The sequence below is a fragment of the Canis aureus genome, chromosome 14 (genome assembly GCF_053574225.1).
Source record: "Canis aureus isolate CA01 chromosome 14, VMU_Caureus_v.1.0, whole genome shotgun sequence".
Taxonomy (NCBI): domain Eukaryota; kingdom Metazoa; phylum Chordata; class Mammalia; order Carnivora; family Canidae; genus Canis; species Canis aureus.
Genome location: NC_135624.1, coordinates 49639204 through 49659299, shown reverse-complemented (window position 1 = coordinate 49659299; position 20096 = coordinate 49639204). Strand labels below are relative to the sequence as shown.

At 44.7% G+C, this 20096-nt stretch overlaps 1 protein-coding gene across 4 annotated transcripts in view; it reads left to right on the top strand.

The window, feature by feature from the left end:
- The window catches only part of LNX1 (ligand of numb-protein X 1), a 174545-nt gene that overhangs the window by 41408 nt on the left and 113041 nt on the right, over positions 1-20096 (top strand). Inside the window, exon 1 of one of the 4 annotated variants that reach the window (XM_077848003.1) lies at positions 4627-5499. The exons of 1 other annotated variant lie outside the window; for it this stretch is intronic. The gene's annotated coding sequence lies outside the window, so the exon portion shown is untranslated. Of the gene's footprint in view, positions 1-4626; positions 5500-13960; positions 14157-14482; positions 14688-20096 lie in introns of those variants that run through there. 2 more of the 4 variants (XM_077848000.1, XM_077848002.1) reach the window with 2 other exon arrangements.

The following is a 20096-nucleotide window of genomic DNA, read 5'->3' as shown; positions in this document are numbered from 1 at the left end:
CCAAAGGCAGATGCTCAACTGCTGAGCCACTCAGGCGTCCCCAGATTTTTACATTTTAAGAGAAATCCATTTACTGAGATTTTAAGATTAATTGACAAATATTATTATTTAATCTATAAATCTGGCCCAAAAATGCAGTTCCTTTTTATGGTACTTTTATAACTTAATTTATTAAATTTCCTTAAAATCTTCAACTGCACTATAAATTATGTGATAATAAAGATAGTATATTAAATTTTCTTCTTAAGCATGCCAACTATCTATTATAGTAGATTGTATTTTCCAGAATGGCTACCATACCATGATTCCTATCCCATATGTTCTCTGTGTGAACTTGCTCCTTTCCATCAAGAGACACTATTTTTCTATCCCTTTAAATTTGGGTGGCCCTTGTGACTCCTTCTGCCACTAGAATATGGGAGAAGTTATGCTAATTCAGTTCTAGGCATGGCCCTTAACTCTTGTCAGCTTCCACTTCACTAGGATAATGGGAACTCCCAGTCCTGCAGTGATTTTATAATCTAGGTTTCCTGGATCCTCCCTTAATTCTCTGATGAGTAATGCAAATCATCCAGGGGCTGTGAGGAGGGTTAAGTAGTTTTAGCATTTGTTTACAGTCAACTCCCCCTTTTTTTTTTTATTTGGTTCTATTATCAATTATTTTAATATTTTTTCATCAACTCCTAATAGATCATTAAATTACCTCTCATTAATTTTGCATATCTCTTTTGGCCCGCTTTTGTGGTCACAACTCCAAAGTCATTTTAGTGACAGCCTGAAGTTACCCACCGGAATTGTACTTTTTAAAAAATCAAGTTGTTATTCTATTTCTAATTGTGTTTGTTTTATATAGTTAGATATCTGATATTTGATGCATACTTTGATGTTTAATGCAACCTGCTTAGGACTATTATATCCTCTTTATAAAAAGTGTCTTATCATGGTGGAGTGTCTTTTTCTTGCCTTATTTAATGATTTTAATTTTAACTCCATTTTTGCTGATGTTAATATCCTATTTCTGACCTATTCATCTTTGCATTCTTCTCTTTTCCTGCCCTTATTCTCATCACATTAATCCCATTTAGTTGAATTTTGTGTATGAAAGCCTCTGCTATTTGCTTATTCAGCAAATACTTATTGAGCACCTTACCATGGCCTAGACTCTGTTTTAGACATTGATGTATAAAACCAAGATGCTTGCCCTCAAGAAAATCTATAAGAGCAGACAGAAAATAAACAATATGCATAATAAATAAGCAATAATAACAAAGCATTTTGGAAGTACCAAATGCCATGGAATAAAATGAAAGTAGAGCAGCGTATGTAGGATCGGGAGCAGAAGGGGGAAGTTTGCAACTGTAAATAGAGTGGTCCCAATAGGTCCCATTGAAAGGGTGACATTTGAGGAATAATTCAAGGAGGGAAGTAGCCAGCCAGGGGAACACCTGAGGAAGAGTATTCCAGGCAGAAAGAATAGCCAATACCAAGTTGTAAAATAGAGTATGTTTGGTGTATAAAAGGGAAAGCAAGGAAGCCAGTGTGGCTGGAGTAGGTAGGGTAAAGGGAAAGTAGCAGATTAGGACTGAGCATCATCATGGATCAGGCGATAGGGACATCATTGGTAACTTGGCTGAGTATGCACAGTTTTGAAGAAATGGAAAGGAAATGCCATGTTCTTCATTTAGCACGATGGTGGACATGCTTAACTCTATTTCTTCTAATTTCGTTATTAGTGATTTGACTTTTTTTTTCCACTTTTTCTTTTTCCTAATTGTTAAAAGTTTGACCATTCTTGGAGGCAGGATATCCCCAGTCTGAATTTCTTGCATTTTCTGATCTCTAGCCTAATCTCATTTCTGTCTTTGCCCGACACAAGAAGAGACAGGGAATTTTAGCCATTCTTTCCTGTAGGCCCTGGGCACGGAAGAAGGAAGAGGGCTATGTGTGGCTTTGGGCCACTGTGGCAGTCTGGGCAGGAAACAGGTGTCATGGTCATAGCAGGTCATCGAAAACAACTTCCTAAAGGGGCCATTCCGAAGGTGAGCACAGGGATAGTGTAGTACTCAGTGCTAGTAAGAGTGTGTGTTTCAGTGGGAGGGGTGGAGCATTACCACACAGGAGAACAGAAGCAATGACTAGAACTCAGAGTTTGTGCCCTGTTGGAAAATCAGCCACCTCATTAATGTGAAAGGGACTTTATTTTTATTTTAAAGATTTATGTATTTATTTTTTTAGGGTGAGAATGGGGAGGAGGGGCAGAGGGAGATGGAGAGTGAGAATCTCAAGCAGACACCCTGCTGAGCATGGAGCCTCAAATGGGGCTTGATCTCACAACCCTGAGATCATGATCTGAGCCAAAACCAAGAGTCAGATACCTAACCGACTGAGCCACCCAGGTGCCCCCTGGAAGAGGAGTTTAAATGCACATGAGATAGCATGTCACTTCCCCTGGAATTCTATATGTTCATAGCATCATCTTTTCTAGTTTCCTGTCCTTGCATCACTCTTCTTGGAAGGGATGACAACCTGCCATCCCCACACAAGAAGCTCAACCCATCCCAGACATGAGCACACATCTTTAGTCTGAGAATTTACTTTCTAGTTCATTATATGAAAGATAAGTTACTCTGTCTCAGACTTTGGACTGATATTCATAACTTACTTTTAGTTATGAAAAACAAACAAATCCATCTAATCTGTTTTCCAGATATCAGATATTCTTTGGAGATCTAGTTAAACTGGTCCTGAACTCCAGTACAACTGCCTGTGAAAATTCAGTCCTCACCTTAATAGCTATGCGTTCCTGGGTCACTTTCTCTTGCTTCTTCCTGACTCCACATTCCCACATTGGCATGGGCTCTGCTAGCTCTGCTTCTTGTCTACCAGGCTTTTAAGTCTAGAAATTTCACCAGTTTTCCCCCAAACATCTTCATTACTTTAGCATTTGTGCCTATAAAAATTTTAATAATAGGTCACATTTCAAGGTCTCAGTTCATTTTTTCTTCAACCCTTTCCTATTTAAGGAGGGAATACTGTATTTAGGATAAAAGAATAAATAAGGAGTATACCAGCTTTAGTTGCTGTTATATTGTTAGTGGGGCAATGGGAAAAGGGTAATGTGCATTCTTTTCTAGGAAGAATAGAACAAAAACCAGCAGCTCATTGGCAACTTTGATTGGATGAACCATCAGCTTAATAAACTATCCTCCAACAAATTCATAGAACAACAACAGTTCCCTTTGTTTCTGCACCACTATCTATAAGAATTGTTAATACGTGTGAGAGGCCTATGTTACAGCGAGAAGGCCATCAGAAATAAATTTTTAATTTGTGAAATCATTGGCAAATATTCCAGGTAGTATGATAGCCCATGTAACTGGGGGTTGTTTTGAAAACATTAAGAATCAGTACAGCTACAGGCATCAACCAATAATAGAGTAGACCAGTCAGATAAGGTGTCAGGAGTAATTACCTGGAACAGCCACATGGTGGATGCCCGCTTACCTTACCTCTGACCCAATAGCAATTCTGCTAATTCACATCATTTTGTGCCCAAATGTTTCTCTTCTCTTTCCCTTTCCAAACTGAACTTTGTGCATCACACACTTATTCAACAAAGACATTATTACATTTTTTCAGGTGCTCTTCCAATCTTTACTTAGCTCCAGTCCCATTGTCGTCCACATAGGTATTATCCCTAATAAAGTCCTTGCATGTTTCATCATATCTTGGCATCTGTTTCTCTCAGGAGCGGACAAACTCCCTAATGGTTGTATCAAGATCACAGACAGCAGAGTTCACTCTTTACATTTGGATTTATCCTGGGATCACTGCAGAAGTTAATTTCATTTCCATCATTTTTGACGCGTACATTGGCAGACCCTGATTTTTACTTCTCATTCTGTCCCTCGTTCCATTGACCAGCAGAATCCTAAGGCTTCCTAATGAGGATCCACTTTTGCTTTTCTATGAAATCTCATGTGATCATTTCCAGGGGAGGAATATGGTACTGATAGAAGACAGCCAGTCAAGCAGGGATAAAGAGGGTAGGTGGTATACGGATTCTATAGAACAGGGAGAATTGTGTGAGAAGGGGTGGGTTAGGGAGAAATAATGGTTTAGAGAGTTTGACTTTGAGAAGACTGACACTTGGGACTGACCTGTCAGTGACCTCTTGCATGTGGTTCCTGGTTCCTTCGTCCTGGAGAAGATGCTACCTTGAAATGGGTTGAAGGCAGAGCAGGAACATCATAGATCTTATTCCAACTTCAAGTTCAGAGTTGGTGTATGCAGCAAGCCCGAGGGGCAGAGATGAGGAAGGGACATCCTAGCACCACTGTTGTCCCTCTGCCAAAACTTTGCAGCTACATGATGTTGAAGAATGAGCATCTCGCAGTACACCTAGCTTGCTGCCGCATTCACACCGTAGTCACAGCTGTGAGTTTATTGGGCAGATGGAACATGAACAGTGTTGATCCAGGTGCAGCCAAATCACCTACAAGGGCTGGCCACCCTGGGGAGACACTTTAGTGAGAGTCACCTAACATGGGGGTGTGAATATGCCTGCAGCAGGACATGTCAAAGCTGTACTTCCAGTCCACCTCCTGGGGCAACTCAGAGAAAGTGAGATTGGACTGGAAGGGTGACCTCTTCCCTTGCCAAAGGACCACACCACTTCAGGGGGACAGCCTGAACCAGAAGAACCAGCCTGGCCACCCTGAGCTGATGGCCTGCATTGATATTGACAAAGCCTCAAATTAAGACGGTACAAACAGGGAACTTGGAAACCTAGGGCCTCTGTTACCAAGACCAGTTAATAACACTGCTCCTGGCTCTTAACTCTCCATAAATGCCGAGTGAACTGAGCTGAAGGGATTTGAATGCAAAATGCAGACCTCTTCTCAGACATTCTCATCTCCCAGGGGCGAGGGATGATTTCCTGCTGTCTTACCTGTACTTTGGCCCCTCAGTTGCAGTTGAAGTCAACATTTCCAATTCAGGATGAGTTAAGCCACTCAGTAATGGAGGACTCCAGGAAAGGTGTATAGTGATAACAACCCCACAGCCTCATAATTGGCAAAGGACAGTAGGTTCAAGTATTCATTATTCTGTGATAATCTAAACTTTGGACTGGAAACGCAGCTTCCATGCTGACTTTGGGAAGAGATGACCGCTCCTGCTGCAGAGTACCCAGGACTGGACGTGGGGAAGCCCTCCCCGCACATCATCCCAGCTCAGGTGCACTGCTCCACCTCACGGCTGCTTCATGACCACCAGGAAGTCTACCCTTGTTAACTCCAGGCACCTTGTCATGGAGAAGTGACAGGTAGCCATGGAATTCAGCTCTAAGAAAGGCCTGAAAAGGCACCCATCCAGGTTCATCATCCAAGTTGAAAAGGAGCGTCTTCACCTGCTCATGATTCGAGAAAAGTCACATGAACTTCCCATTGTTGAGACTCTTAGTCAGAATCTGACCATGAGTCCATCTCCTCATTAATGGTGAGTGGTCTTCGTCATATTCTCTTTCTTATATTCTTTAATTCAGGAGAACTAAAGGACAGGCTTCTTGGCTCTGATCCTCATTTTTGAGGACCTGCTCTTTCTTGGACGGAAGTGAAATTTCATTGAGAAAGAAAATGCTTCCCCACCGAGAAAGTTGGCTTCCTCTGTGTTTATCACACCTGAGAAGGCCAAGCAATACGATTCCCCTCTTGATTTTGCCTTTTCCACTCCATCTCACAGGGACATTTTTTGGAGGGGTGTGTATTTGTAAACACTTTATGTTACTAGTTATTAAGAATTTTCAGACTCCCTCAGGATAAAGTTTGGAGAAGTCAGGCTCTTGGGCCTGGACTCTATAAGACAGCAGAAAAGACAGCAAATCCGTTGGAGGGTCACGGTGAAGAAAATGGTAATTTGTCCTCCATGAAGGATTGACGGCTCAGAAAATGGAATTAAAAGGGAATTAAATTACACCAGATGCTTTCAAAGCTTATGAGGTTTGAGGTGGGGATCTTTAAGAATAGCTTACTGAAGTAGACCGATCCACAGTAAAAGAATTTCAGTTCTACAGATGTAAATATTCTACAGATGTTTCTGGCACTTGCAGAGAATGGGTCTTTTTTTCAGATTCTTCCTAGGATGCCAGCAATTCTGACTGTGGTCATGAAACTTTGAGACCACATGCAAGGAGTGATTAGTCTTTCTACCCTCTCAGAGAACCCGCCCATACAATGTGAAGACCGTAAGTTGTAAGAGGCCACAGGTTCTCTGGGGTGTCACACATAGGATCCAGAAACAGGTGAGGCTACTATAATATTGCTAACTGGGCAAACTCGGACAAGTACTTTTTAACAACTTGGAGCCTGTAGACGAGAAGAAACAAGCCCGTGCCCTCCTTGCAACTGCACCTGTGCCACTCCTCCATTAGGCAATTTCCACCTCTGATTGTTTAACCATTGGTCTTAAACTCTGCTTATTCTTTGTGAGTTTCTGAAAATAGATCCTTCACATCCTTGACACTGACTTGTGTATTAGCAGTGTTTAATAAATTTGTTGGATAAGCAAGTGAAAGAATGGAGGGGTGAATAATGAATGTCTAGATTGTAGTATTACTGTAGCACTTCAATGGGATAAAATCATCTCCCTCTCTGAAGTCCACAGGCCTAAAGTGCTGGGAGAAGGAAATAGAACCTCAAGATTTAACTTGTCGTGAGTTTCTCCATTCCCTCCTCCTCCCTTTGTCTTGTATTCATCTTTAGTTCTCTATTCTTTTTTTTTTTTTAGATTTTATTTATTTATTTGAGAGAGAGACAGAGATAGCAACAGAGAGCACAAGCAGGGAGGAGAGAGAGAAGCAGATTCCCCACTGAGCAGGGAGCCTGACGCAGGACTCGATCCCAGGGCCCTGAGATCATGAGCTGAGCTGAAGGCAGACATTTAACCGACTGAGCCACCCAGGCACCCCTTTTAGTTCTTTTAACTAATATTTATCACAGGCATTGGGCTAAGTTCCTTCCTGACACTGGGCTGAGTCCTGAGGGCCTATGAAAAGCTGTATTCCCTACCTGGCTATCTAGAGACGAGACGGTCTTTTAAAAATGGCAATCCGTGAAATACGGCTATATAGTAGAGTGTGTGGCAAGCTCGAGGGAGGCACAGACCTCGGGGAGGTCACTGAAGGTTCTGTGAAGGAGATGACATCGGAGCTGAGCCCTGCAGGGGGAGGAGGAGTCTCCCAGGCCAAGGGAGGAGTCGTACCTGAGTCTCACGTCTGCCTGCCACCCAGTGGGCGTGTTGGACAGGTTACATTACCTCCCAGAGACTCCGTTTCTTCATCTGTTAAGTAGAGTTAGTTCCTGGGATTTCTGCCAGGATTCTGTAAAAGAACACAGAAAATGTGCATACTGTCGATCTGGGCAATGGTACATGAACAATAAATGTTAGGGTAAGAGCCTGGAAGCGAGAGATACTAATTATTTATGGGAACCACAAACAGGTTTTGGGGGGTATCTAAGGAGAACTGTTCTCCATCTACATTTGGGATAATTTGAGCAAAGTCCCAAAGTGTAATTATGGAGGCAAAAAGATCACCTTTTACATGGGAATGGTAAAATTGAGGAACAGTACCTGGAACAAGGGAAAAAAGAGCTTGAGGACACTGGGACCAGGCAGACGTGTGAGCAGCAGTTTCTCAATCAGAAGCCTGCCCAGAAAAGACCCAGAGCTTGGCACAGCACAGGAAATGTCTGGCTCACTCCCAGGACAGGAAAGAAAGGAGCAAAACCGGGCTGGCCTCCTTGTTCTTTCCCATTTTCCCAGTCAGGGACTCCCAGAGGCAGAGTGAGCCAAGGGTGGAGCCGGTCAGGGTTCACTTTGGAAACCACTTTCGCATGGAAACGGGGGTGTGTAGCAGTGCTCCTCTCTGACACAGAGTTACTCGGGCACCTCAGGTCTGGTGCACGGTGTTCTGTGGATGGGGAAGAAATGATATAACTGAGTTTTGATAGGCAGGCAGGGCCCAGATCATGAAAAGCCTAGGGTGCCAGGTGAGGAAAATGAACTGAGGGTGGGGTGAGCCTCAAGAGGGAAGGAAGAAGTGGTACAGGAATGCCACGGAGAGTAACGAGTACAGCAGGCACTGCAGGACATCCCTAAAATAGGGGCACCAGTCTTCAGGCTTATGGGAAGAGAGAAGGCTAGTGCCACAGTCCCACCAGGTCACTAGGAAGTGGAAGATGCTGGCCAGGATGTGCAATCTGGGCCAGATAAGCTTGAAGTGAAAACAGTATGGGAAAGATATTCTTGGGTGACCTCCAGGAACCAGGGGACATAATCAATGCAGAGAAGAAGACAAAGTGTGAGTAAGGGAGTGAAGAACCTGAATGGTGGTGAATACAGCAGAGAATGGCATTTCTCAGATTTTTTGAGATGGAAGATTGGGAAGTCATAAGAAGATCCAAGAGGTGGCCGTAAGAAGCAACAGCTCAAGAGGAGCAGAGGTAAATGTCCTCAGAGTTGAGGAGGCCAAGGATGCTTGAGGGGTCATCCACAAGGACATGGAAGCCCTTAGAATGAGGCCAAAGTTAACAAGATGAAGAGATATCTTCTATCGATGATACGTGGCCCTGGGTCATCATTACCGCTGCATATAAAGGAACCAATAAAGAACTGGTTCAGTGGATCACCAAAGAATGGACTGATCCACCTGGTTTATGCAGGAGTGGAGTCATATTAACATATTTACAGCTGTGGAATATAGGCCTTGTGAAAATTTTAGGGACCGCCAACAATGAAGTCCGTGTGTGTGTGTGTGTGTGTGTGTGTGTGCGCGTGCTAAAGAAGAGCATGCTGGCCACAAATATGTGCCACGTTCACAAAATAGGTGCCAAGTCCAATAACTAATGTCCTCCCTCCCCACCCCACCCCCAACCCCCCAAGTAGCACACAAAGCAGAGAAGTGTCTGCCCCTAAACCGTAGATCCGTAGAGCGTCCTAGAAGTTCATCTGCACAGCAGGCAATGCGCAGGCCCTGAGGTTGTGAGAGAACCAGAATCTCTTCCACATACACGGACCAGACGGCATTTATCACATCAGCTGATCGTCGTGATTATTACTATTATTTTCCATAATTGCCCTTGTGGGATCTGCTTATTTGCATCATGCTCAGCACTTGTAATTAGCCAATGAAAGATCAGGGGCTAAGCTCGTTAAAAAAAAAAAAAAAAAAAAACCTGAGGCCAATATGATGGAATGTATACAGTAATTTCATCTCATAATGCTGAGTGCTTTCAGCCAAAGAGGCTTTTTCTCGAGATGTGTTTATTAAAATCACATGGAATATGTTTTGTTGTGGCCTTTAGTCATCCTAGACAACTCTACAAATATGCCATAAAAAAAAAAGGAAGCAAACAGGGGCTAAGTAATTCTGACGAGCCATGAGGCATGGTCTTAGCCGTAGGTTCACTGCAGGAGGAGGCCTTGAGCATGCCAACCTTCATTGTGTTGATCTAGAAGGAAAGAGCTTTGAAAACAGACCTCCTTTCTCCCCTTAGATTTCCCTGTCAGGATACATAAAAGAATAAAAACTAATCAAAAAGCCCAAGTGAGCTGGCTGGTTAACCGGGACAGGCCCAACCTTGAGTTCAGAGAGAGTTCTAATGGGATCCACCTGTCCCTCCAGACAACCATGTTTACGGGATGTGAGGACCGTCAAGGAGGCCTGCCTCTGAAGAGAAGGATGATCATAAGGTCCCCGAAATGGCATCTCCTGGAAGTTTAGCTCCACACTGAAAACATGGTCACTCTTTAGGTTTTCTGGATAAGTCTACTCTTATTTACAGTTGTTGTTATTGACTTTACAGTTGTTCTCTGTACTGAAGAGTCTATTTTTCGCTGTATTCAACCTTTCTTAAAATGTCACTCTTAATAAGTTACTCTGTGCCCAAGATGCTGAATGTCTTCCTTCCTTCCTTTTTTTTTTTTTTTTTTGGTCCCAATTAAAAAAGCTGTTTGTCCATCATAAGTGTAGTAGCCAGAATCACCGTGAAGACCTGAAGCAGTCAGCCCTTGAAGGTCTTTGTAATCTGGTCCCCCCCTTAGCCATCCAAATGTAGCATGCAGTGGATCCTCTTCCCCCTGCCTCCCCCAGCTCTCCCCACCACACCTTCCTCCCCAGCACACACAGGCTGGTATCATCCCTGCCTCCGTCTATGCTGCCACCCCGTTCAGAACTATGTGCCCTTCTCATCGTCTCGCCAATCTTCCAAGGTCCCACACATTCTCCGTGAAGTCCTCCCTGATGGCACCAGCCAACACTACTCTTTTCCTTTCCTGATTATCCCTCCATCTTCTGTGAAGCGAGGCATAGAAATTACACTGTCTTTGGACTTCCATCTTCAAGATTCTGAGGTTACCTCTGAGCTACAGGGTGCCATGGCCTTTCAGCAAGGACTAATGGTTCCCCTGTATGGTATGGGGGGAAATAATGAAACAATGTGCATTTAGTAGTTGCCACCCCGGCCTCAACCAGCCATCATGGCAGTGGTTTGTCCTGGAACTTAATTTCACGTTGTCTCATATTATCCAATTGTATGTAGTTCCTTGTTCTTACGGCTGTCCTGATAAGATTTTCAGATTTTAAGGGGATGGACTATTGAAGTTATAAAGAGAAATAACCATAAAAGATGTCATTGAGACTTACAACTGATCATTCTGAAGGGGCCCCTCAGGTTGATCTTCCATTCTTGGACTTGGTTTGACAGGCTTCAAAAAGATGATTTCAAGTGACACGTTCAGGGTGTGTTTTCTCATAACTATGGGCACAAACATGCCTCTGGGTATATGTCCTAGACTTATGTGGTCTACGTATAAACCAGATTAATAATTCATTTGCAACGGAAGACACTTCTCCCAGAAACTACACCCCCTCTGGGCTACTTCCACTAGATACCTCCTTCTGAGTAGAGGGTGGGTAAGAAGCTTCGTTAGTATCCAAGAAGTTAGTTACCTGGTGAGAATGAAATCAGAAACTCTCCTCCCCTTCCTTCCACTGGTTAAAACTGCTCTGGGCCTGTTATTCGCTGGCTGGGCTGCCCTTAAGTAAGTTCTCAGCCTTTCTATGCCTTGGTTTCCCCAGTTTTCAATGCAAATAGTACCTAACTTATAGGGCTGTTGTAAAAAGTACTTAGAACAGTAAGTGGCGCTTGCTAAGCACTTATTTGATGTCAGCTTTTTATTTTATTAGTTCTATCTTTTCCTCAATACTTTAGAAATATCATTTCCTTAATAATGCAATGGAATACATTATTAAGCTCTTACTCCAATAGCCCTAATGGGATAATGAAGTCCCTATTGTTTTTATTTGACCTTTAGAGATTATTCTAAATCCAGGAGTACCAAGATCTATCTCACTCAGGATGGCTGATTGTGTGAAATACATCTAGTTTTTTCTCTTCCTCTTCATTTATACCCCACACCAGAGAGTGAGCTCCACTCCTGCTTCAACTCTTGTCCTTCCTTTTTATTCATCAGGCCATATATGCGGATGGCTGAGCATATATGAATACAGCGAGTGAAGCCCCACAGCCTGGAAGCCTTTGGATAAAGCTTTATGCATCGTCACTTCCTATAAATTCTTCCTCCCCAACTCCCCCCACTCCCTCCAAAAAAAAAAAAACCCAAAAAAAAATCTGTGACTCCAGTCTCACAGGACAGACTTGGTGGCCCTAGAAAAAGGTGAGGCATGATTGACACGCAGGGAGGGCAGGCGGCCTCCAGACTACTGGGAGGCTGGGCCTTCTAGATGATTCATCCGCTTGGTGGCTCGCCCTGCCCTTCTCAGGGCCCAGGGGACACCCTCCCCAGGTGAAGGAGAAGCCTTTGCTTTGCTGATGTTTCTCAGCTCAGTATAAGCTGGTGGATAGTACTTTTCCCAAATTACCCGCACGGAAAAAGGTTTACCTCTTCCTCTTGTTAAGGAGAAGCCACCCCTGCCTTAGTTTCTGTTGCATAAAAATGTGAATGGGGGTGTTGAGTGGTTTGGGGTTGTGTGTGTGTTTTTTTTTAAGCTTTTCATTCTCTTCACCCAGTTCCAGGTGGGGATGGTGGCAGGAAACAGCCTGGGACTGGGACTCTGGGGTTGAGGAGCCAGCTCTCCTCCTGGTGAGGTATCCAGAGCCCGCCCTGCACCCTGGGCCCTCGACTAGAATTTCTCCTTCTTCCCTCCCTGGTCGTTTTACAAGGTATCGGATGACTGGCTGCACCCAAAGTTGAGGCCAAGAGAACAGAATCAGGACCTCCTTCCTTGCCTCTTCCACCCGTCCCCCAGCCAGGAGGCCAACCTACCCACCCAGGGACCCACCAACAACGCTGCAGCAGCATAAGGAGTGACCATGTGGCACAGTAGCAGGAGAAGAGGGGCACAGATTAGGGCGCCAGGGTGGGGAATAGGAGTCCCGGTATTATTTTTTTATCTTTGAGGGAAAAAAAATGTCTCTCTGGGCAAGCAGGCCATCTCCTGGGACAGAGAACCCCCCATTTCCCCAGGTAGCACCTTCCAGAGAATTAATAAATTATTGGGAGGTGCTGGACGGGGACCACAGAACTACGCAACGTGTAACTACAAGAAGGGAGTTGTTTACAATCCTCTGGAAGATGCCAAAGGGTTTAAACAGTTGGTCATAATTGTTCCCAGCTGGTGCGGTGCTGCTGGCAGGGCTGAGCTGTAGCGTTACTGTCGTTTCCTTCTGGAAGAGCTGAGGCAACACCGTGACTTGCCCAGGGTCACACACCACGCGTGGGACAGAAATAATTCTGACTCCTTCTTCCTGGCTGTAGCCAGCAGACAAAGCCACCTTATTACTGTACTAGCATTCGAATCTGAATCATTTAAATGGCTCCTAATTGCAGGCCTAGAGTCAACTGTCAACACCATGTGACTAACTGCCAGGCGAGCCGCCGGAGGAACCACCGAAGTTTTACAGACCCCTGGATATGGAATTAAAATGCTGTCCTCCCACTGGGGGGGGGGGGGGGTGTAGGAAAAAAGTATTTGAAAAATCGACCTTGGGGATCCCTGGGTGGCTCAGTGGTTTAGCACCTGCCTTTGGCCCAGGGCGTGATCCTGGAGACCCGGGATCGAGTCCCATGTTGGGCTCCCTGCATGGAGCCTGCTTCTCCCTCTGCCTGTGTCTCCGCCTCTCTCTCTCTCTAAATGAATAAATGAATAAAATCTTTAAAAAAAAAAAAAAAAACCCAAAAAAAAAAAAAGAAAACTCGACCTTGAAACTGCCCACAAGGGACACCGGGATGGCTCAGTGGTTGAGTGTCTGCCTTTGGCTCAGGTCCTGGGTTCGAGTCCTGCACTAGGTCCTGCAAGGGGCCTGCTTCTCCCTCTGCCTGTGTCTCTGCTTCTCTCTGTGTCTCTCACGGATAAATAAATACAAATCTTTAAAAAAAAAAAAGAAAAGAAAAGAAACTGCCAACAAATACCGTGTTTAGATTTTTTTTTTTTTTTTGGATGAATCTGAAGAGTCGCCTGCAAATTTTTTATATGGGAACAGAGGAGCGCTTGGGATTCAAGCGGATGCATCCAGAAAGGCACTGGAGGGTAACACTGGGCTCTTTTCCAAGCAGTCAGCCTTCACACCCTTCTTTCTTCCGCCCTCCAGAACACTGCCTCAGTGTTTAAATTTCCCTTTGGACTCCTTTACAGGTAGCTCCTGGGGAGGGGGCTGGAGGGGGGCCCGTGGAAGCCACCGGCTTCCCAATTCAGATCCATCCACGGGGCTGGACGCGTGCTGTGCTCAGGAAAGAAAGTAAATTCCATCCGGCAAATTGCTCTAACTGATTCATTTGTCCGCACACAGCCGGCCACCTACCTGCCCGCAGGTATTCAGGTAAATGACAGGTGGGCGGGACCTCCTGACTCTTTCAATAGCTGAGGTCCCTGCAATGCTTTATCGGTGAGGCCCCTGTGAGGTCACACATTTCCTGCTCTCCAGTGGCCAATGCCCTCCTCCTGCTTGGGCACCTGTGCACCCAGGGTGAGCCTGGTCACTGCTCGGGCGGCCCCAGGAGCCGCGGGACTCACCCACGAGGCCTGGGAACCTCGGGGCTGCCGCTGCCCTGAGAACCCCGGCCACGCACCCGGAAAGGTGAGTTGAAACCCTCCACTCTTCTCTTTTGGCATTTAGACCCCCAGCCCCTGGGGGATCCGCGGGAGGGATCCATTTGGATGGAAAAAAATAAATAAATGGCTTAGTTGCGTGTTTGTCCCACGGGGAGAAGCCCTTTATGAGAAGGAAGAGCAGAGGGATGCCTTTGACATTTTCCTTGCACAGGAAAATTCTCCCGGGCCAGATATTTAATCCTTTTTGTTTCTCTTAATCATTAAACCGGCCTCTGCTTGTCTGGGAAGTTGATCTGATTTTTTTTTTTTTTTTTAACCCTGCAGTGGAGTGCAGTGGAGACTTTGTCACAAACTGAACGCCAAGGTTCAGACCTGTTCGGCCCGTTTAATGGGGGTTGGGAGGCCTGCGCCGAATGAATGCAGAGTTGTCTTATTTTTGCTGCATTTGCCTTGTTTGGCCTCACTTTTCTGCGTTCGTCTCACAAGAGGCAATTGCCATCTGAACTTCTGAGATGACCTTACGCCTCCCGCCCCCGAGACGGCGGCCCCCAGACAGGTAACTTCTGTGGGCCTCCTGGCAGCCCTCCCCCCTTTCTTCTCCCCCCAAAAACACCCAAAATCTACTGTTTTCTTTGTTCTTTGTCAACTACTTTGGCGTCTGGATTAGAACTGTTTACATCCAGACCTGGACTGGCTGCCTGCTGACCTTTGGTTAATGGAAAGATTTTCTCCTCTGAGCTTCCAAGAATGGATAGAACTTCAGGTCTGCTTTGTTTTTGTTTTTGTTTTTGTTTTAACTCTTCCCCTTTCTTCTCTCTTGATAGCAAGTATACCGAGGAGATGGCTCTGCCAGGACCTGACTTTTTTGTTGCTGTTAAGTAATTTTAGCTCTAGGATCCATTTTCGTTTTCTTAATTCTGATCACTCGGTCTGTACTTCTGTTCTTGACAGCCCGAGAGCCACTCTCTACACCCAAGCGCTGTCCTTAGAGAAGGGAAAATTAATCCAGTCTCCTGCTGGAGGAAAAAAAAAAATGAGTCGTTTCCCTCTCAACGCTCCCCCCCCCAAAAAAAAAAGTGGAGGGAGAAATCAACCTGCTAGAGGGCATTTCCTTCTGGATTCCTTCTTCAGCTACTTTTTGGAGGATTTCAGTTCACAAATACCTTTGCAGAGGAACAGCCTGTTGGGAGTTCTGCTCATACTCATCCACCCAGAAATTCAGAGTGCGTGTCCACTCTGTGGAAGTCAACATTGAAACAAGCTTAGAAAGGTTTGGTCTCCGACCAGTTGCTTTTCACCACCGCTGGGAATCCACCCCGGCCTTGTGGCCAGTCTCTCTCTCACACCTTGGAGGCCTGAATTGTTCTGTTCACTGACCTTTGTCTGTTCTTTTCCCCTGAGTGGTGTGTTTGGATGGTGGCTACTGGGTTGTCCCTTGCTGGTCTTCTCACTTGATTCAGAGCTTTGTCAGCAGAAGAAAGCAAAAGATCTCTTTGATCCTGAATCTTCTGGAGGGACATGTGTCGTTCAAGTCACAGATCTCTCCCCAGGATGCCCTCCCTGTGGATCCCCGTGGTCTGTTAGCTTTTTGCACAGCAGGGAGGTTATGATTGAATACATCGTTTCATCCCTGTAGGTCAGGGTCCGTTGGCCACTAAGAGGAACAAAGCTGTGGCTGCTATGCCCCCAGATCTAAGAGAAGAAAGAAATGACAGAGGCTGGAATGCAGAGTCAGGTTCTGTAGAATGTAGTTGGTCTCTTGGATAATTTACACCCAAGCCTTATCTGAAGAAGTGAAAGACCCACAGTGGTTCCCTGCCTAGAGTAACTTCATCTCTTGGTTCAACTTCATCTCTTGCAATAAGTAGGGCCCCATTGGAAAATATACGATGTCTTCCATTTACATTCTCGAACAAGTGACTCAACTTCTCAGACCCTCTGTTTCTTCATCAGGAAAAGGGGAGGCAATCCCAATAATACGCACTGGTCGTGAGAAGTAAACGAGGGAATGTGGAGAGGGTGTCTATTGGGTGCCAAATAGAGGCAAAGTCCATTCTTGAAGGATTTTCCTGAGTCCTTGGCAGAGATAGTCTGACCCTACCAAGATAAAAGATCTTCTGTGGTTGCCGTCATTAGGAACCCTGATAGTCTTTGCTATGGTTATTAATTGTGCATAATTAACTCCACTGTTAACCGTTCAGAGAAAGAAAACAGTTCAGGAGACAGGAAAACGCTTAGACTATGCACACAAGCCAGGCGGATTGGTCTGTGCCAGCTTCCAGACCTGCTCAGGAGCGGCTGGCCACTGCTCTGCCTCCTGCCCTTCCCGCCTCAGAGCTCTCATTCCATGACAGACCCACCAAACGTGGTCCTCCACGGGCCTGCAGTGGGGAGAAAAGTCCTGTGGTCGTTTGCTGTAATCTAACTTAGCAGGCAGCCCTTTCTGCTTGCAACTGTGCTCTCTCCAGGGCAGACTGGGTGCTTGGTTTCCTCTAATCTTGCAGATAAACACCCTTTGCCGCAGCCTGGTGAGTTGTCGTGCCAAGTCACCCAGAGGAGGAGGCTGGGGAGGAGTGGTGACTGGTTTAGAGGCTGCACTGCACTGAGGAAGGGGGCTTGTGGCTCTCTTGGATATGATTGCCTCACTAATGGAGTATCCTGCGCCCTTGGATGACCTTGAGTCATTGCATAAGAGCAGCAGAAGTCCTCCCAGGCATCTCTAAGTCTCCTGTCCTGAAAAGCTAAGGCAAGTTTCCATCATTCATGAGCAGATTGAGGGCAGAGGTTCATAACCTCCAACCTGGCGTGCTTAGGGGAACCTGGGGAAGGACTCCAGCCTCGCTGCCTATCAGTTTCCTTGCTTACCTTTCCCCAAAAATGGGATGCTACTTGATTCAGAGCTTTGTCAGCAGAAGAAAGCAAAAGATCTCTTTGATCCTGAATCTTCTGGAGGGACATGTGTCGGGTATACAGCACCAGCCTGGGTCCTACAGCAGGAGCTAGGTAGGCTGCAGACCTAGGTGAGTGAGTCAGGCTGGCAGGGGAGCAGACAATGCCTCACTAGGAAATAGGGGTCTTGTTTCATTCTTCGTGGAACAATGCTACTGCTTTAGAATAGTGGCTTGGCCTCTGGCATCTGACTGCCTGGGTTCAAAAGTCAGCTCCCCCTTATACTAGCAGGGTGACCTGTGGAGGTGATTTAGCCCCGCTTTACCTCCGCTGTAAAACAGGCCTTTGTTATGAGGATGAAATGAGTGAAATGTGTAAAGTGCTTAGAAGACTGCCTGGCACAACGTGAGCTTTTGCTAGTATTATTTTTATAAAGGGAGGTAGAGTGAGACCTATCTGGGTTCAAGACCCAGTTCCACCATGTAATTATCAGGCTAAATAAGTCCCAAAGTGCTCTTTGTCTCATGTGGCATCACTGGAAAATGGAATATTTCCCAAACCCAGTGCTGAAATAGTTTCATGTAGATTCAATATAAATGGTTTCATTGGATTCGATATAGTAGGTGCTCGATGAGTGGAAACTCTTGTTAGATTAGTACATACGGGCATCCTTGGCTTGATTGCATTTTGCGAATACTGCGTTTTTTACAAATTGAAGGATTGTGGCAAGCCTGCCTCCAGGATGTCTATCGATGCCATTTTTCCCACAGCATGGGTTCCTCTCGTATCCCTTTGTCACATTTGGGTGATTCTCATAATATTTTAAACTTTTCATTACCATTGTATTTGTCATGGTGATCTGTGCTCTGTGATTACAACTCCCTGAAATCTCAGAAGATGGTTAGCATTTTTTTCAGCAAAAAAAGTATTTTTCAATTAAAGTATATGCATTACTTTTTTAGACGTAATGCTATTGCACACTTCATAGATTACGGTAGAGTGTAAACATAACTTTTATACACATTGGGAAACCAAAAAATTCATTTGACTCGCTTTATTATGATATTTGCTTTATTGCAAAAAATTCATTTGACTCACTTTATTGTATTTGCCTTATTGTGATCTTTGCTTTGTTGCAATGCTCGCTTTGTTGTGGTGGTCTGGAACTGAGCCCGAACTGTCCCCGAGGCGTGCCTGTGTAGGAAGCAATTATCACATTGGTTGAAGTTAGACTTCTTAGGCCAAGCTGCAGTTTGGACATAATAACGATGGAGCAAGTAGTTAAGTTGAAGGCCGAAGACTCTTTGAGAAAAACAGATTTCCCAAAAGGCTCCCGAAGGGTTAGAAAGAAAAGCTGTGAACAAAGATGATCTTGCTTCTCTTGGAGCCCCAGGGTAGGGTAGCTGCCAGTCGAAATGCCTGGTCTTTTACATAAACTGGATTCTCCTACAGCAGGGATTCCTAGTGTCCTGGCTTCCAGTGTCTCCCTTTAGGACGTGAATTCCTCACTCGGAGTGGAGAAAATAGGGTCTTCTGGGATTCTGACTACTTGAAAGGCCATTCTGTAAGATGCCGCCAAGAGAGGCATACAAGGGAGGCTCTGAAATGTGTCCTCCTCATCGCCTCACTACTCATGGACCTCTGGGTGGTGACACATAACTATTCCTGCTATTTATGTGCTGGCATAGCAGAGACTCACTTTTATGTGGGTGGCACATTTATGGTCCTCTGACACTACCTCCAAACTATCAAGGGCTTTTCAAAACTATTTGGAAGGAAGACTACATCTCTCTTCCTGGGTTAATGGGATTTAGCCACCTTGGATCCCCAAAGAATAAGGGTTAATGTGAAAACCATACAAGTTGTTAAGTATAAAAACTGCACTTAGCTGAAATCAGAAACAGAGACCGTCAGTTGCCTCCTGTAAACCTCATACACTCACCATTTCGTCTTCTCTCATTTTGTTCTAAGTGAACACAGACACCACAGTGACCTATTGCTTAGTTGCAGGGAGATGCATCTCAGGTCAATGTAAGAAAGAACTTTCTAAGAATCAAGGCTGTCCAAAAATCCTGTAGGTTGCCTTTTGAGGTACTGAGTTCCCTGTCATTGAAGGCGATTGCTTTCTTGGGTATATTTGGTATATTTATATGTGCCCAGTCTGTATTGCTAAATGCATGAGTGAATGCCAAAGGGAATTCGTGTTTCTTTAGCAACACATGTGTTTATCTGTGAAATGAAGGTTATCATTGGTCTCATAGCAGTATTAGAATGATTAAATGAGAAAAAACATATAAAGTACTTAGCACACTATCTTTCACCTGATGAACTTTTCAGTAAATAGTCAGTCATTATGTTTTATTTTTTCCTATATTCTAAAAAGGAGGAGGAAGAGGAGATTTCTGGCTCAGGCAGGGAGTAGACAAGATGACCTCCAAATTTGAGATTCACAGTTTTTAATGATAATCTCTTCGTTCCTGTTCTTTTCAGCCCTACCCTTCTTCTACTGTCCTTCTAAAAGAGCTTCTTCCCCTTGCTGTTGGAGCCATGCTCTTTGATGTGATAGATTCACTGGTACAGTAGTATGTGTACTGAACATGGCAGTAGGTTCTGTCCCAATTAACCAGGGCATTGTTTTCTTTCTTTCTTCTTCCTTCTTCTTTTTTTTTTTTTTTTTTTTTTTTTTTTTTTTACATCACTCATTTGTGCCTTGGAATGTGTGGATTTAAATTCCACCATTATTTTCCAGTGACTCTTATTTGCTCCTTATGTTTGATGCATTTGTCACGGGCACGCAAAAGACTTCACCGACAATAGAGTTGAAACTCTCCAGGAATTTTCTTTAATAGCCTCTTGGCACAGTCCATGGCAAGAACACATGCATGATGGTGAGGTGTCAACATGTCATGGCTATCTGTGAGATGATTTGCATAACTTGCTTATGACTGCTTTTGTCAGTCACGTGGCCTTTTTTGAATAGAGCGCTGCATGCTTAGGCTCCTGAGTACTCAAATTAATATATGAGTCACCCGGTGTTTTCAAACTCTTCATTAAGTATCATTGTTATATGTGTATT